The sequence below is a fragment of the Nelumbo nucifera genome, chromosome 7, assembly GCF_055504915.1.
Source record: "Nelumbo nucifera cultivar China Antique chromosome 7, China Antique-T2T, whole genome shotgun sequence".
Lineage (NCBI taxonomy): Eukaryota > Viridiplantae > Streptophyta > Magnoliopsida > Proteales > Nelumbonaceae > Nelumbo > Nelumbo nucifera.
In genome coordinates this window covers 31,479,723-31,497,759 of record NC_142655.1, presented here as the reverse complement: position 1 = coordinate 31,497,759, position 18,037 = coordinate 31,479,723, and the positions used below count along the sequence as shown (strand labels likewise).

Here is an 18,037-nt window from a genome sequence, read left to right as displayed (position 1 = left end):
TACATACATACATACGTACGTACGTACATGCATACATACATACATATTTGCATATATGCATGCATTTAAAATTATACACATATGTTTATGTCAAATTTAGTTGCAGGGGCATCAAATTTCAATGTATATTGGGCTCAAGTTGAATATGTCAAAGCTTAACTTTGGTCTTTAGCCTTAGGCCTAATGCATAGGGTTGGACTTGGGTTGAGCTTAAGTTGAACATAAACTTTGCCCAACCTATTTGACTTGCATCATAGTGGACCAATTATTTGGATAAAATGGGTTAACCAATAATGTCATATTAAATAATAAAAATTAAAAAATAGATAGGACTACAAAAAATTACAAAATACATAAATTTCTAAATAAATTTAGCATATTTAACATAGTATAAATTTGTCATAGTAAACAAATATAAATGTGATAAAAATAATTATTTTTAGAATTAATTATGGAAATGGAATAGAAAATTTAAAGTTGCCCAAAAATGAGATATCTTTTCTTTCAAATCAAATTGGTTAACATGATGTCAGAATAAAAAATAGATCGAAATAAAAACAAGAATTATATAAATATGATATTATTTTATTTGTCATATTAAACCAAAAGAAATCATCATCATCAATGCCTTATCCCTACTATATGGGATCAGCTATATGAATCCTACTTTGGCAATCCCTTTTATTTAATAAGGTGTAGCATGCCATTTCGTCCCTACAGGGTCAGTAAGTCTCAATCTTAGTGATCTTCCTAGGAATCTAGCTTGTATTTATAAGTCTGATTTATGGGGACGCGCTACCCCCCATCTTGTGTAAACCCTCTTGGTTTCTATAAAAAAAAAAGGTGTAACATGCCATTTTTGGATGATGCCTTAGCATGAGGAGGAAAAACCAAATCAGGATTCATATTCATGAGGGTTTGGTAAGAGTTTTAGGCTCTATTCACTTTTCGACAAGTTACTTACTCGGGTAAGTATTTCCTAGGAAGCATTTACTCAGATAGGTGCAGTTACCCATGCTCTTTTATTTCCTAGGTAAATAAGACAACGACCATTTTATCCATAAAAAAATCATTATTAAAAGGGACATTGTCCCATCTAAGTGTTTATAACTTCACCTAGGTGTGGGAAAGTTATTTTCCCAGTCAGAAGATGGGTATCCAAGAAAATAACTTTCCCAAGTCCTTCAACAAATTTGAAAAAAGAACATGGTTTTCTTGGTCAATGGTATTGTGAATCCCATTAACCAAGTTCAGTAGCCAACTAGACACAACCCTCCTCTTTTATCTAGGCTTGGGACTGGTAGTAGGGGTGAGCAAATGGGTAGGTTCTACACTGAACCGACATCGAACTGGCCTTGAACCGACTCTACCCAATATGTTACAGGGTAGGGTTTTGGTTCCAAATTCTTGGAACTGACCCCCACATAGGCCAGTTTTAGGGTTTAGAAATTTACCCTACCAGAACCGACCCAATGAACTGCGTTGAAACCGAACTTTCCTTGAAATAAACCCCAGAATATGTTTTGGGATGAGAAGATTTCAACCCAAGCATTCATGGTTACAGAGGGAATATTTTTTGAATGTGCACAATAAGTAGTGAAGTTTTGAACCCCTGAATATTTTTGAGTGTGAACAATAAATAGTGTAAAAGGTAATATTTACAAAATTTAAATTTAATTTATAAGTTTATAACAGTGTAATAATAATCTACATACTAAGTTAATTAATAAAGATATTATACGTTTTAAACTATATATTATATTTATTAAAAATCAAGTTTTTAAAGAATATGCTTTTCTTTTGTAAAGGGGGAGAAAAGAAGGAACGGGTTTCATGGGTAGACCTTGGAACTGACCCCAGAACCAGTAAAGCCAGAACTGATCCTGGAACAGACCTTCACAGGATAGGTTACGGTTCCAAAAACTTGGAACCGACCTCCACAGGGTAGGTTTCAGGTTCTGCCATGGAACCAAACCTAACAGGCCCATGCTCACCCGTAACTGGTAGTATAAGATATGCATGCTCACACATTGGTGGAGTTATCCAACAAAAATAAATATTAATAAATAAAATTCATTTTTATTAACAACGGAAATGAGCTACAAAATTTAAATCTACCATCACACAATGCTTTTACTATCTATCCCTTTTAATGTGTTTTAATAAAAATATTGAATTTATTGTTGTTATATGAAATTGTCACGTGCAATGCAATGCATTTTAGTGAAATCAAGTTTGTAGCAAGTCCCACATCGATCAAATACATAAAAGTGAAGTTAGTTATGTATTCTTTTGCAAGGAGAAATGTCGCTGAGCTCGGTAGCGTGAGCTTGTAACCCAAGCGGGAGCATCAAAGTGGTCGGACATTGGCCCGGTTCCAACAGGTAGGATCAGACGGAGTAATTTATTGGCACGCCCGTTCCAAGTAGGGAGTTGAGCTATGTGGCTTGAGCGAAGGCTGAGGCTTCTTGGTTCTTAGAGCGGAGGGCACCGCGTCAGGCTGGCTTCACAGAGCAGCGACCACCTCCCGCTCTCGTCGGTGGAAGGATAACGAGTCGGTGCTCCACTGATCCATTATTGCCCTAGGAATTGCGCCCAATCGGACAACCACTTTTTTGCCCTGATTACTATCATCTCCACTCCGTTCCACTGTTTTCAAAATCGGATCGGACGGTCAGACCGGAAAAACTGGGAACCGATCACCTGATTGGTTTCGTTTTCCTTCAAAACTGTTTCTTTCCTCAAAACCGTTGATTTTAGTCAATAAACTATTGAACCGGCCAGTTAACCGTTCGAACTAATAATTGGACCGCTGACCGGTTCGATCACTGGTTCATTTTTAAAAACCATGCTCCGTCCAGCTTCCTTATCCTCTATAAGATCAGAGTTTCTCAACCTTTGTTGTCCTTGTTTGATTCCTTTCACTCGTTCAAATTCAATCTATTTTTACATTACCTTCCGATCTTTATTGTCTAGTTACCTCAAAGCCCATGTTGCATATTTGGGAGGCCGGCCATTTGGTTCCTGATAGTTCTGCTACCCCTAATCTTAAATTTATGACTTCGATTTATAAATTGATTTATTGCAGAATTATTTTCGTTTAATTAGTAATTGTGGTGGCAATGATCCGGTTATTTGTTTCAATGCTGTATCTATTTTCTATAAAGCCCTTGTTTTTTTTTTTCTTTTAATTTTTTTTATTATTTATAAATCTGTCAATGGTATTTAGGGATGACAATTTTTCTCATTTCTTCGATTTCTGTGGGGATTTGCCCCGAATGGGATGGGGATGAGAAAATTTTGATCCTCATTAGCGGGGACAAGGAGAGCACTCCCCGCCCCGCAGGGACACCGATCCCCGTGGGGATCAACCTTGAATGGGGCGGGGATGGGGATGATTTTCCCCCCACAAGGATGGAGATGGGGAAATTTTCATCCCCGTTAGTGGGGACGGGGAGAGCACTCCTCGCCCCGCGGGGATACCGATCCCCGCCTCGTGGGATCCCCACTAATATATATGTATATATGTATATATGTACACATACATCTATATATTAATATTTTTAAAAATATGATTGAATATATTTGAATATTTTCTAATAGGATTATAAATTTTAATTACTTTATTTTATTTTTTAAATAAAGTTAAAAACAAAAACAAAATTGTTAACATTATAAAAAATCACAAGGAATGGGGATCCCCGTGGGGATGGAGAAGGGGATAACCTTGTCCCCGTTAGCGGGGAAGGGGAGAGGCTCCACGTCCCCGCCCCACCCCGTTGCCATTCCTATTGGTATTTCTTCTTTTCATTTTGAAGATTTAGGCTATTCAGGGTCCACAACTTCGTCAATCAGTTTCTACTTCTATCCATCATAGGGAAAGGGAAAGTAATATGTGATCCATTACACTAGGAAACCATAAAGGACAAATTCACTAGAAATGCATGGGCAGATGGGCTTGAATTGCAATTGGAATCCCCACGAATCACAATTGGAATCACCTATTTTTTATGCTTGTTTGGTTCAATTAGGAATTAGAATCGGATTCCAATTGCTGTTGTTTGGATTATTTGGAGTTGGAATTAGAATCAACTAAAAACTTTCAATTTGTATTAGTCTATTTATTGTTTTATTAACATTTTATGAATATATAACTATTATTTTATTAATATTTTATTATTATTATTATTTTATTAGTATTTAATAATTAATATCTTAGTATTTATCATTAATTTATGAATATTATATTAAGACATTATTATTTTATACATTATAATATTTTTATTATTATATTCTACTAATATATTACTATTATTCTCTTCTTAGTTTATTAATATTATGTTATTTTTATTTATTATTTTAAAAATTAATATTATTATTGAATAATTAATATGTTAATATTTTATTATTAATTTAATTATATTATATTAATATTTTAATTGAACTTAATTATTATTATTTAATAAATAATATTATTGCTTTTATTATTACTTTGCTATTATTATTTTATTAGTTTTTAATAATTAATATCTTAGTATTTATCATTAATTTATGAATATTTATCAATATATCATTATACTATTATTAATTTAAGAATATCATTATTATATTTTATTAATAATTTATTATTTTAGTATATTTTCTTATTAGTTTGTTAATATTCTATTCTTTTTGTTTAGAAAAAATTTCAATTTAATACCCTAAACGTTGGGGATAGTGTCAAGTTAGTACGTGAACTTCAAAACGTGTCACTAAGGTACCCAAACTTTTGAAAACTATCAAGTTGGTCCTTTCCATTAGTACTGCGTTCGTTATCTCTATCACGTGCCGACATGTGACGGTTGGAAATTTTCATAGTGTCAAAAATACCCTTTAACTCTTATGCCAATTTTCATATTAACGGTGATCACTATTATGCTGGATTTCAGATCCAGTGTTTCAGAGAGGAGGGATGAGAAGACATATGAGAGAGAGAGGGAGAGTGATTCTTGGTTTAAGCAAATAGGGGTTTAAGCATGGGCAGTTTTGACATTTTGAAAAATACATTCTCTTTTTTCTTTGGATTGCAAGGGGTATTTGTGTCATTACACTTGTCTGTTAACGTCAATTAAAGGTTCTAGACCAACTTGATAGTTTTCAAAAGTTTGGGTGTTGTAGTGAGATGTTTTAAAGTTTGGGTACTAACTTGGCACTACCCCCAAAGTTTAGGGTACTAAACTAGAATTTTATTATTACTTTAATTATAATATACTAATATTTTATTATATCAATATTATTTTATTAATATTTTAATTATTAATATATTATTATTATTATTATCATATTATTATTTTCATAATATTTTATTATTTAATTATTAGTGTTTTATTATTATTTCATAAATCGTTTATTAATTCTGTATTGTTATTTTATTATTACTCTAATTATATTTTATTTATACTTTATTATTATTATTATCATTATTATTATTATTATTATTTATCAATCAATATCTTTGTTTGTTATTGGGGTTTTTTGTCATGAGCTTTTTACTTAGTAACACTCTCCAATGAGAATCCCATTTCTACCAAACAGAGGGTAGAGGGTAGAGGGTAGGCATTCCAATTATTCTGAAAACCAAATGGACCCTAAAATTATTATTATTATATGAAAATTTCATGTGCAATGGACATGCATGTTAGTTGAATGAAGTTTGTAGAAAGTCCCACATCGATCAAATACATTAAACTGGAGTTAGTTATCTATTCTTTTGCAAGTATAGATGTCGCTGAGCTCGGTAGCGTGAGCTTGTAACCCAAGCGGGAGCATTAAAGTGGTTGGACGTTGGCCCAGTTCCGACAGGTGGGATCTGACAGAGAGTAATTTGCCGCAGGCTGAGGCTTGAGCGAAGGCCCGTTCCGATAGATGTCGCCCGTTCCAAGTAGGGAGTTGAGGCATGGGGCTTGAGCGAAGGCTGAGGCTTCTTGGTTCTTAGAGCGGAGGGCACCGCGTCAGGCTGGCTTCACAGAGCAGCGACAATCTCCCGCTCCCGTCGGTGGAAGGATAACGAGTCGGTACTCCGCTGAATCCACTCATCGCCCTAGGAATTGTTCCCAATCGGACGACCACTTTTTTTGCCCTAATTTACCATCATCTCCACCACTCCGTCCAGCTTCCTCTCTGAGGTCAGAGTTACTCATCTTTTGGCGTTGTAGATTTAGATTAAGTTGTCCTTAGCTTTGTTTCATTCCTTTCCCTTGTTCAAATTCAATCTATTTTTGCATTACCTTCCGTACTGTATTCTCAAACCGCAGAAAACTCCATTGACAACATCCTCCTCTGGGAAAATTGGAATAATCCCTTCGTTAGGTCTGTCAATTAATCCCCATTCTTATTAAGAATCGCTGAGCATTCAAAATGCTGGAAGTCCAAAAGTGAAACTAGCAAAATCAGAGTGAGCTTAAGATATGAAACAGCTGTTTCCATCTAACGTTAAAGTGATAAGATTTTGAGACTGGATTAGTAATCAGTAAGGTTCGTGAATCATCTGAGACTGAACTAAGCAAGGTTTGTGCATCACCATCTCTGGCTTTAGTTATCTCTGTACAAAACTTATGATCACAGTCAAACTTGTTTGTCAAAGTTCCTATTGGTTCATATTAAATCCCATCTTGTTGAGTTGATACTGAAACCACTTGAAATTCTACAAAATGCAAGTACCCTGTTTAACAATAGCCTTTTATATGTTAGGCAGTGGCAGCCCAGATTAACCAATTGGCATTAGACACTGCCTAGCTTTATTTTCTGAAATTCTATTTTAACAGCTTGCTAATTACGAGAGTCTGGTGAGATTTTGCTCACCCGGACCATCAGCCTAATCTGGTTCCTGATAGTTCTGCTAACCCTAATCTTAAATTTTTGATTTCGTTTTATAGATTGTTTTGCTGCAGAATTATTTGGTTTAATTAGTCATTGTGGTGGCAATGATACGATCCGGTTATTTGTTTCAATGTTGTATCTGTTTCCTATAAACTATTAACAATTGCTCTTTGTTTTTCTTCCAATGGTATTTATTCTTCTCTTTTTGATGATTTTGGTTATTCAGGGGCCCAAGACTTCGTCAATCAGGTTGTACTTTTATCCATGATAAGGAAAGTAATATCTGATCCATTACACCAGGAACCCCATAGGAAAGATTAAGTTCATTAAAATATAAATAGCAAATAAATTTGGAGATATTTTACTAATTTATCATCATGTTTGGGTTGAGTTTGGGGAATTATATGCAAAACCCTAGGGGTGAGCATAATTCGGTTAAAACCGAAAAGCCAAACCAAAAGCTTCATTTTGGTTTTTTGTGTTTTGGTTAATTTGGTTTTTGAATAATTCAATTTTTGGTTTCGGTTTTTAGAATTAGAAATTCGGTTAAATGAATAAACCAAACTTTGGTATATAATATGTAACATCTAATGTATTATATATCATATTATTTATAATATAATAAAATTTTCTTTCATATATATCTATACATACATATGTATTATGTTATAATATATATAATACAATATATACATTATTTAAATTTGGTTTTAACCGAAATAACCAAAACCAAACCGAATATTTCGATTTTGGTTGTTTTGGTTTTTTATAATTTGGTTTTGGTTTTGGTTCAGATTTTATTTTTTTATTTCAGTTTAAAAATTTCGGTTTATTTGGTTTGAATGCTCACTCCTACAAACCCCATCCTTGATTTTGGGCAAAAATATTTTCCTTGTCCCCACCTGTCCCTGTTTAAGATCAGGGAGGGGCGGGGCGGGGCAGGGCCGTAGTTTTATGGGGAAAGTTGTCATTCCAATAATTATAATTAATAAAAAAATATAAAAATAACAGATCAATGAGTGAGATACTTAATCACTTAATAACTGGTAAGGATTAATTTATTATCTAAATAAACATAACTAATTAGTTTTAAGTTAATTAAATTATTAAATACTATACACTAAATTAATATATAAATTTAATTAACTGGGTCTAAGTACATTTAATCTAACTATAAATTGGTAATAATTAAAATTAAACTAATATGTTAGATTAAATTAACATATTCTTTGTATTAACCAAATTAATTAATGAAAGTTAATTAAATTTGATTGTTGAAGCCCATGCTATTTAATTAAATAAACAAATAAATAATATAAAATAAAATGATATATTTACTAATAATAAGAAAATAATATATTTTATTAATAACATGGTCTTGATTAATATTTTATGTAAGGTAATTTATTTTACCCTTTAGAGTTAATTAATTATGTTGCTGCCAAGGATGGGGCCGAGGGCAACAAGGTATTTCACTTCTTTTGCCAAGGCTGATGTGTCCAACTTGAGAACAAGAGAGTGCCTTTTAGAGGCCTCGGGTGTTATCCCATGGGCGGAGACCTTGACAGTCAAGTTAGTCAATCGTATGTGGGGGTCGGACTAGGATTGAGATGAGGGCTTTGACGAGGTCACTTGATAGCAAGAGATCTAGAGAGCAGTAATGAGCAAGATGGGTTTACCTTATGCTGGGCACCCCCTTTTATACTTGACCTAGCAATGGAGTGGTTAAGGGTTGTTAGGGATGGACGGATAGGATCTCGTCCGACCGATGTCGCGTGGCGTTATCCTGGGCCTTGCCATATGCGCCTATATCATTTGCCCCCCACTCTCGAGGCCGTGGTTGTCGAGGTCAACCGGTGCGATGGGCTGAGACCTTGGCTTCTACCAAAGAGAGTATTGCAGTCACTTATAGAGGCATGGAGGTGTCTGCCTCACATTCGTCGATCGTGCTTTGTACGAATGTCATCGCGGATCCATATACGGGATGGGCATCGACATTGATCGATTGCGGTAGTGCACGAGACGAGCGGTGGGTCACCTGGTTCGGATCGTTCCTAGCCCAGAGTCGATGGGTGGATTGACTAATTCGCTCAGTGTCGTTTTGTATACCTGAGGTTGACACTACGTGGCATGCGTCGGTTCGGGTGCTGGTTGAGGTAGCTTCTTACCATTTGCTTGATTCCGTGTAAGTCTTCAGAGACCTTGGCCACCAACTAGCCGAACCCTTTAGCCTTCTTCCTCAAACTTAGCTTATTTAGGTAAAGAATTTCTTCTGGAACCATGTCGAACTCGGACTCCAGTCTCAAGTGCTATGACCTTCTTGACCTCTTAGACACTAGTACGCCCCATTCCACCTCCTCCAACAGTGAGGATACCGCTAGTGAATTCGAGAACTCCCCTTGGGCGCCTAGAGTCCAGGCACTAAGGGAGAGGACTGCCCCTAGAGGCACTGAGTGTAGTTGGTGGGGCGAGGAATCTTCCGATGAAAGTATTAACTCTACTTCTTCGTGTCTTGTCCCGAGGGTTGGCCTTTCAAGTCTGACTAGGGGAAGTCAGATCTCGTGGGTGAGAGGATATGGCCGTATAATAACGACGAGGAGGCCGACGTGATGACCTGAATTCGAATGACGGGGAGGATTCGCGCTGAGCCCTTGGTAGTGGAGGACACCTTGGTGTGCGCTGGTCTCAACCCCGCCCACCTCGGTATGGGCACTCCTGCCATCGACTATCTACGTCAGCTTACTTCTGTCTTTGTACTTACATGTTATGTTGTGTGTTGCAAGATGGACGACGACATCAAGGATCGAATAATGCAGACAACAAATCCACTAAGAGGGGCACGGGCAAGGCCCCGTCGAAGAGGTCTACCCAAAAGGAGATGATTGCCCCAAAGGAACCACCTTGGGTGAAGGCACTGGTCGAGGCCAAGAGGAGAAATGCCCTGACCGAAGCTGAGGGGAGAAGGGCACCTACCCCTAAGAGACCCGCTAAGGCCCCCAACCTCCGAAGGGGAAGAGACTGGTGTTGAAGGATCGCCAGCTCGTGGGTGCTGCTAGGGGCTCTTGGCAATCTGGGCCCCACTCTTCTGACATGCCGCTGGTGGCGAGAATAATCTTTCGCCCTAGCTTGAATGTTCGGGAGGGTGATACTCTGAGCACCACGGGGGTCGGCAAGCCCTGGTGACTAGGATGCTGCCACTAGGGGACAGGTAGTCCTGGACCCAGGTGAACATCTAGGGTGTTTGGGACACCCTGTTGGATCAACTGACCGAGGTGAGGCTTCTATTCGTAATACCTAGTCAATTTTTTTTCTCTTTTGCTTTGCTTCATTCTGACGACCATTTGTTCCTTGTAGATGTCTTCTACCGCCGTCGGCCTATGCAACAAGGTGGAGGTTCTCCTTTAGCAGTTGAGGACCTCCTAGGAGGAGGCTAACATGTTGAAGCGCCAACTGACTGAGGCGTAGAGCAGCTGAGAGGTGTCCATTGTAGCAGCGCGTAAGGAGTGTGACCGCAGGAAGGAGGTGGAAACCGAGGTCTCAGCTAAGAGGGAGCAGATGAGGGCTCTCTGGATCTCTTTGAACGAGGTCGAGGAGCAACTGAAGGAGACCAGGGAGAAGCTTCAGGCGATGGAGCAGAAACATCAAGAGTTCTCGACTAAGGCTGCCGAGGAATTGAAGACCACCGACGCCTACAAAGATGAGATGGCCAAGTTCGGTGTCGTTTCCTACTTGGAGGGCATGAAAGACACGAAGGCCCAAGTGTTAATGATCCAACCTGACTTCGGCGTCAATTTGTTGGGACCTCAGGCCGGGGATGATCAGGTAGTAGAGGCGCCAAGGCCGACCAAGGCAACACAACCAACCGAGGGCCAAGTCGTCGGCAAGCAACTTGCAAATCTTGAAGCGGCCGACGAGCGTGTGGATGTCGAGGCCTGAAGATGTTCTACTAGGGCCGGGGTCTTCTCCAAGCATCTTATTTTTGTCCATTCTGCCCGTACAATTCTCGATTCTCCTATTTTTTTTTTCTTTGTTTATTGTTTTTTGTAAGGGGCTCGGCCTCCCCGAACCAAGGCCAACCTTTTGTAAAGCTCGTATAGTGCAATGAAATGAAAGTATATTGAGTTTTTTGTCTACATTGTGCCTTCTCGTTCTTTTTTCTTCCTTGTTCTTTCTTATTTGTTGTACCAGGGGCTAATGCCCCCCCTTCGGTAGGTCACAAGTAGTAGAAAATCTCGTTGTTTCTTACTTAGCCACTCACTTAGGAATTCGAGTTAAGGAATTTAGGCCGAGGCTGAGCTTCATCGTTGAGGGCTTGGGGCCCCCTTCCTTAGCGAGAGAAAAAGGGAGGCGATTGCCTTAGCTCACCTGGCTTATTCTTCATCCCTGTCAATGTAGTTAAGCCGAGGCTGAGCTCTTCCGTCAAGAACTCAGGGCCCCTTTCCTAAGCGAGAGGGAAAGGGAGCCAAACGCCTTTGCCTGCTTGGCTTAATCTTCCTTAGGGACTTAGTGGATAGACTTGCGTGCAACAGAGGCTCAACAAGTGGTGCCTGGCTGAGGTCATAGAGTGTTTTTTGCATTAGTGAAGTAGCGTGTCTGTTTTAGTGTGTTTGTGCACCTTAGTTTGCATTAGGTAGTGGGCCAATGTCCTAGGCCGATACTTTGGCTGGGGTCCCTGAAGCTCTTTGCCTTAGCGAGATGGCAAGTAGGTGTATGATTCTCCATGAGTTGTGTGCCTTGGTTGTCGTCTAGTCCGAGCGTATGACCTTGGAGAACGTTTTGTGCTACGGCTAGTCGAGCAGCCGAGGGGTCCTGTCAGTTAGGTGGAGAAGGGACATTTACATTAAAATTTGAGCCAAGGTGGGAGGAACTTTGCACTTTTCATTGATAAGATTTCATACAGGAGATTACATCATTGGTAATACATTCGAAGGTTGTCAGAGTTCCAAGTACGAGGTACCGGTCTTCCACTCAAGTACTCTAGCCAAAAGGTGTGAGGGCTGACCACCTGATTGGTTCTATAGGGCCCTCCCCTGTTAGGGCCGAGCTTTCCAACGTCGGGCTCGGGCACCATGACCTTCTTGAGGACGAGGTCACTTTCTTGGAAGTGGCTCTCCCTCACTCGAGAATTGTAGTATCTGGCGACCCTTTGCTGATAGGCCGCTACCATGACTTGAGCCTACTCCCATAAGCCTTCCAACAAGTCCAGTTTGTTATTCAGCTCTTCATCATTCTCGGCCTCATTGTACGCCTCGGTCCCGTTTGTGAAGTTGAACGGTGTCTCACCGGTGGCGGTCTTAGGTGTCGTCCGGTAGGCCCAAAGGATATTGTACAGCTCATCAGCCTAAAGGCCCTTAGCTTTGGGGGTATCCGATCGAGGTGTAGTGCTGCTTTATTCTAAGGCTTGCGCAACAGTCTCTGAACCTTGCATTGTCGAACTGTTTGCCATTGTCAGTGATATCCATGTGGGGGATGCTAAAGCGACGGATGGCATTCTTGTAGAAGAAATTTTGGATCATTTTGGTCGTGATGGTTGCCAAGGGCTCAACTTTGATCCATTTGGTGAAGCAGTCCACTACGACGACCAAGTACTTCCTGTTCCTAGTGGCTTGAGGGAAGGGGCCGAAGTGATCCATTCCCCACTTAGCAAAGAGCCATGGACTGCTGAGGTCTGAGACGGTCATGTCTAGCCGATGGGAAGTTTTAGAATCTCTCTAGCATCGGTCACACTTTTATACAAGCTCAATGGCGTCCTTTTATATGGTCGGCCATAAATATTCTTTCCTTAATGCTTTTTGTGCTAAGGATCTGCCTCCGAGGTGGTTGAGACAGATGCCTTTGTGGATCTCTTAGAGTACATACTCGCCCTCCTTTCAGTGAAGGTATCGGAGGTAGGGCAATGTGAAAGATCTTCTATACAATTTTCCTTTAAGTAGAGCATAGTGGGTTGCTTGCCGCCAGACTCTCCTTGCTTCGTTCTTGTCTAAGGGGAGTTGCTCGTGTTGTAGGTAGGCGAGGATGGGGTTCATCCAACTAGGGTTGTTCATCAAACAGATGAAACTGACTAAATTGACCCAATTCGACCCAAGTTGGTCATTTTCTTGTATTTCCAATTGGCTTCGATTCAGAAATTTTCCAACCTAACTAATTTGGGTTAGTTTCAGTTTAGCCATTTGTAAATTAACCAAAATCGAACTGAGCTGATCATAAATATAAATTAATATTTTATATTTCAAATATGATTTTTAATACAGGAAATTGAGAAAATTCCTACATTCCTCAGTCTAAAATAGTTTATATTGTAAATTTGAAATTTGAAATTTATTTTTTAATAATTGTTAGATAGTGTATGCCCTTAGATCTAATCAGATTGATGTACATTTTGACATTTATTGTACATGAATAAAGTACATAATTGATTCATGTTATTTATGGTGTGTTTTTGTGTAATGCCCTTAACCTAGACACTTATGAGACTTGTTTTAATTTAGAATCTTCACAGCCGTTGGATAGACCTGGGGAGGTTTATCCTGCTAAGGCTGGCACTAATGTGCTACCAAGTCGGTTGGGGTGGCTTGTCTTAGCTGCCAGAGTGAGACCTGAAGCACATGTAGTGTGGATTTGCTTGAAACCCTAAACCGGACCATTTTCCAGTTATGCCCTGGACCTTGGAGACAGATGGACAATCAGTGAGATCCTTAGCGGGGGTCAAAACCTGGGTATGTTGGGACAGTCTGAGAATTCACCTGAGTGGATGATCATAATGATAGAATCAACCCTTTTGTCAGACAAAGTGAATGATCGAGGAATGCACTATCTCTAATGGAAACCTAAACTGCCAGCAGTTGATTTCAAACTTGTTGTGATTTGTTTTGCAAAATATATTTATATAGAGATATACATATATATTATGGTTTCACAAAATATTTGCAAAAGGTTTTAATTCCCGGGATCCATGTGAATAGTGAGTGCAACACTGTACCTTGCAGTCGAGGGAGAGGTCCTCTCTTGTCGGACAATGTTTGATCATTAAGGGCTGAGAGGTTAAGTGTAAGACCACTTAAGGCTTTTACCTGATGGGCTAATCTCACTTAAGTCCATAGTCCTTGTGGCCTTCATAAGGTGGCTAGACCCAAGGATCATTTAGTGTAAATGTTGGGCCTAATAAGATCCCATATTGATGGGCTCAGGGGTTCACTGTCTTTAGTAGTGAATTCGGCCAGGCCTTGTAACAGAGGCTAGGTTGAACCCATATGGCTTTTGTGGAGATCAATGTTACGGTCCCACGCCATATAAAGAGAGCCAAGCTAGCCAACAAATTAAAGGGGAAGTGAGCTTGATAACTTAATGGGCCTAAGACCCATTTTGAACTGGGCTAATGAGATTAATTAAAAGAGGGCGGATTTGAGTTTAGATCTACTACTGGATTGGCAAGAGGATAAGATATGTCTTATCCACTTAAGAGTTCAGATCCAAATAAAGATTTGGATCAAAGAACCCTTTTCTGATAGGATTAAGAAGCGGATCCAGAGAAGTTATAAATAGAGGGAGAAATCCTTCTATTAAACACTTTTTGCAAATCCCAAATCTTCTCGCTGTTCTTGCCACGCTACCCTGTTCGATCTCCACATTCTTGGACTGATCAAGAAAGGTTCTTAATTTTGATTCTTGCTAAAAGAATTAGATATGAAATTGTGCTCACATCCCCTGCATGATCCTTGCTGAAGGATTGCAATTTTTGCTAAAGAATTGCTTTGCTGATCCACCTCACCTTAAGCTGTGTCATCTTCAGTGGAGGTGGGATTTGGTACATTCTTTGGGCGTGAACACTTACGTTGGGAGCTACTTGTGTGGATTCCGTATCAGGTATATCCCTCCCTTAACCTTGGTTTCAGATTTGGTCTGGTTTGTTTCAAGAACGAATCTTGAAAAATGCAGTTTTTCTAAATCAAGGAATAGGATTCGCGGAAGGGAGAAAGAAAAATTTTGAATTTTCGCCTAGCCACCCTTTATGGTTCGGCCATCCATATGATGAATCTCCCTTCCCTTATCATTGTATTTTTTTCTAAATTTAAAATTTGTAAGTTTGAAACCAACCAAACTGAAAATTGTCCCAAACCGATACCAATGTTTTCAACCTGCCATTCACCCAACTAGTTGAACCTTTCAAACCGTCACTCGAATTTCGATCAAAAACTATTGACTTGGTGAAAAACACCCAACTCGGAGGGTTCAATCGTTGACTCGTTCGACTTGGTCACTTGGTTGTAGGTTGTAGAGTTAATGCTTGCACAAACTTTCCGAGGCCATAACTTTGCACTCTGATGTCTGATTGAGGTGATTTTTTTGGGTAACTTATCAAGATCTATGCATCCCAAGGTTCCATGGGTGCCTTGCCTCGCTGTGAAAAAGAAACCCTTTTTTGGCTCAAATTGCATTTTTAACATTTTTTTGTAAAAAAATAAAACTGAATTAAAAATAAATAAAGTGGATAATAACGCATATATTATATGTAATTACAAACACACAACACACATACACACACACACACACACACACACATATATATATGTATGTATGTATGTGTGTATGTATATAAATATATAGAGTGTTGACGTGGAACGGTTTGATTCGTTTGACGTTGATGGTTGAAGTGGTGACACAACCTAGATGCAAAAGCGGGTTGGTCTCTGAGTTGGTTTTTAAAACATTGACTAATACAACTCAAGTTGGTTTCGTGCTTTTTCATTCGTGTCGGACCGATATGGATCGGTATCAAACTGTTTTGGGTATGTATCAGCCGATACAACCCGAAACGGGCCAATACACATTATGTATAAGCCGATTTTAATTTCCCTATCATTTTTAAATTTTATTCATCTCTTTTCTCTCTCTCATTAATATCAATTTTAATTAAGCCTTTAAGTTTGAGACGTCACTAAATGCTAATATTATTTAATTAATTGCTCATTTGACTTACCTTTAATTTAATGTCATTAAATGTTATAAGTCTAATAAATTGTTAAAAATCACAAGCTGAAGGTAACAAGTTTCAAACACAAGTCATTTACTTACAACAATAATTAATTAACCATTATGTCAACCTTAATTGCTTATTAAAATGACATATTTTTTTTATACTTAATCTTTCTTGCCTTGGTAGATGTTTCCCAACAAATGCTAAAATTTGATTATGAATATTTATATAATAATAAGATGAATACAAATTATATTTATTTATTAAAAAATTAAGGTATATATTAACTTGTATATATAATAAATATTATCTAAATCTATATATAATAAATATTAACTAAAAAATGACTTTAAAAAAATATTAACTAATAAATATATTAGTTATCCATCCACCCACTTATATGAAAATTTCATGTGCAGTGGGCATGCATGTTAGTTGAATGAAGTTTGTGGAAAGTCCCACATCGATCAAATACATTAAACTGGAGTTAGTTATCTATTCTTTTGCAAGTATAGGTGTTGCTGAGCTTGGTAGCGTGAGCTTGTAACCCAAGCGGGAGCATCAAAATGGTTGGACGTTGGCCCGGTTCTGACAGGTGGGATCTGACAGAGTAATTTGCCGGCACGCCCGTTCCAAGTAGGGAGTTGAGCAATGGGGCTTGAGCGAAGGCTGAGGCTTCTTGGTTCTTAGAGCGGAGGGCACCGCGTCAGGCTGGCTTCACAGAGCAGCGACAATCTCCCGCTCCCGTCGGTGGAAGGATAACGAGTCGGTACTCCGCTGATCCACTCATCGCCCTAGGAATTGATCCCAATCGGACGACCACTTTTTTGCCCTGATTTACCATCATCTCTACCACTCCGTCCAGCTTCCTCTCTGATGTCAGTTACTCAACTTTTGGCTTTGTAGATTTAGATTAAGTTGTCCTTAGCTTGTTTCATTCCTTTCCCTCGTTCAAATTCAATCTGTTTTTGCATTAACCTTTCGTACTGTATTCTCAAACCGCAGAAAACTCCATTGACAGCATCCTCCTCTGGGAAAATTGGAATAATCCCTTCGTTAGGATTGAGACTGCTGTTTCCATCTAACGTTAAAGTGTGAAGATTTTGAGACAGGATTAGTAATCAGTAAGGTTCGTGAATCATCTGAGACTGAACCAAGCAAGGTTTGTGCATCACCATCTCTGGCTCTTGTTATCTCTATACTAGAATTTATGATCACTGTCAAACTTGTTTGTCAAAGTTCCAATTGATTCATATTAAATCCCATCTTGTTGAGAGTTGATACTGCAACCACTTGAAATTCTTCAAAATATATGCAAAGTACCCTGTTGAACAATAGCCTTTTATATGTTAGGCAGTTGGTTTGCTGCAGAATTATTTGGTTTAATTAGTCATTGTGGTGGCAATGATATGATCCGGTGATTTGTTTCAATGTTGTATCTGTTTCCTACAAACTATTAACAATTGCTCTTGTTTTCCTTTCTCTTTTTATTTTTTTTCCTTAATTTGCCAATGGTATTTATTCTTTTTATTTTGAAGATTTTGGCTATTCAGGGGTCCAAGACTTTGTCAATCTGGTTCTACTTCTATCCTTGATAAGAAAAATAATATCTGATCCGTTACACCCGTAACCCTAAACGAAAGACTAGTTCATTAAAATGTAAATAGCAAGTAAATTTGGGGATATTTTACTAATTTATCTTCAGGTTTGGGGGAAGTTTAGGGAATTATATACAAATCCCTAGGGGTGAGCATAATTCGGTTAAAACCGAAAAGCTGAATCAAAAACTTCAGTTTGGTTTTTTCATGTTTTGATTAATTTGGTTTTTGAATAATTCGAATTTTGATTTTGGATTTTAGAATTAGATATTTGGTTAACCGAATAAACCAAACTTTGTTATATAATATGTAACATCTACTGTATAATATATCGTATTATTTATAATATAATAAAATTTTCTTTCATAATATATATGTTATAATATAATATATATAATACAGTATATACATTATTAAAATTTGGTTTTAACCGATATAACCAAAAACCAAACAGAATATTTTGGTTTCGGTTTTTTATAATTTGGTTTTGGTTCGGTTTTTATTTTTTTACTTCAGTTTTTAACATTTTCGGTTTATTCGGTTCGAATGCTCACCCCTACAAACCCCATCCCCTATTTAGGGCAAAAATATTTTCCTTGTCCCCACC

The 18,037-nt window shown here is 38.3% G+C and overlaps 1 long non-coding RNA gene, 2 other non-coding genes and 1 pseudogene across 3 annotated transcripts; all 4 read left to right on the top strand.

The window, feature by feature from the left end:
- Positions 1-2,309: 2,309 nt before the first annotated feature.
- LOC148790333 (signal recognition particle RNA) lies at positions 2,310-2,615 on the top strand. Its single transcript, XR_016079059.1, has one exon.
- A 3,151-nt stretch (positions 2,616-5,766) lies between these two features.
- LOC148790332 (signal recognition particle RNA) lies at positions 5,767-6,112 on the top strand (annotated as a pseudogene).
- A 1,474-nt stretch (positions 6,113-7,586) lies between these two features.
- On the top strand, positions 7,587-17,614 carry LOC148790330 (uncharacterized). The gene is made up of 3 exons (XR_016078411.1): positions 7,587-10,130; positions 10,213-16,710; positions 16,838-17,614. It is a non-coding gene; the product is annotated as an uncharacterized LOC148790330 (long non-coding RNA).
- On the top strand, positions 16,353-16,659 carry LOC148790331 (signal recognition particle RNA). Its single transcript, XR_016079061.1, has one exon.
- Positions 17,615-18,037: the final 423 nt, after the last annotated feature.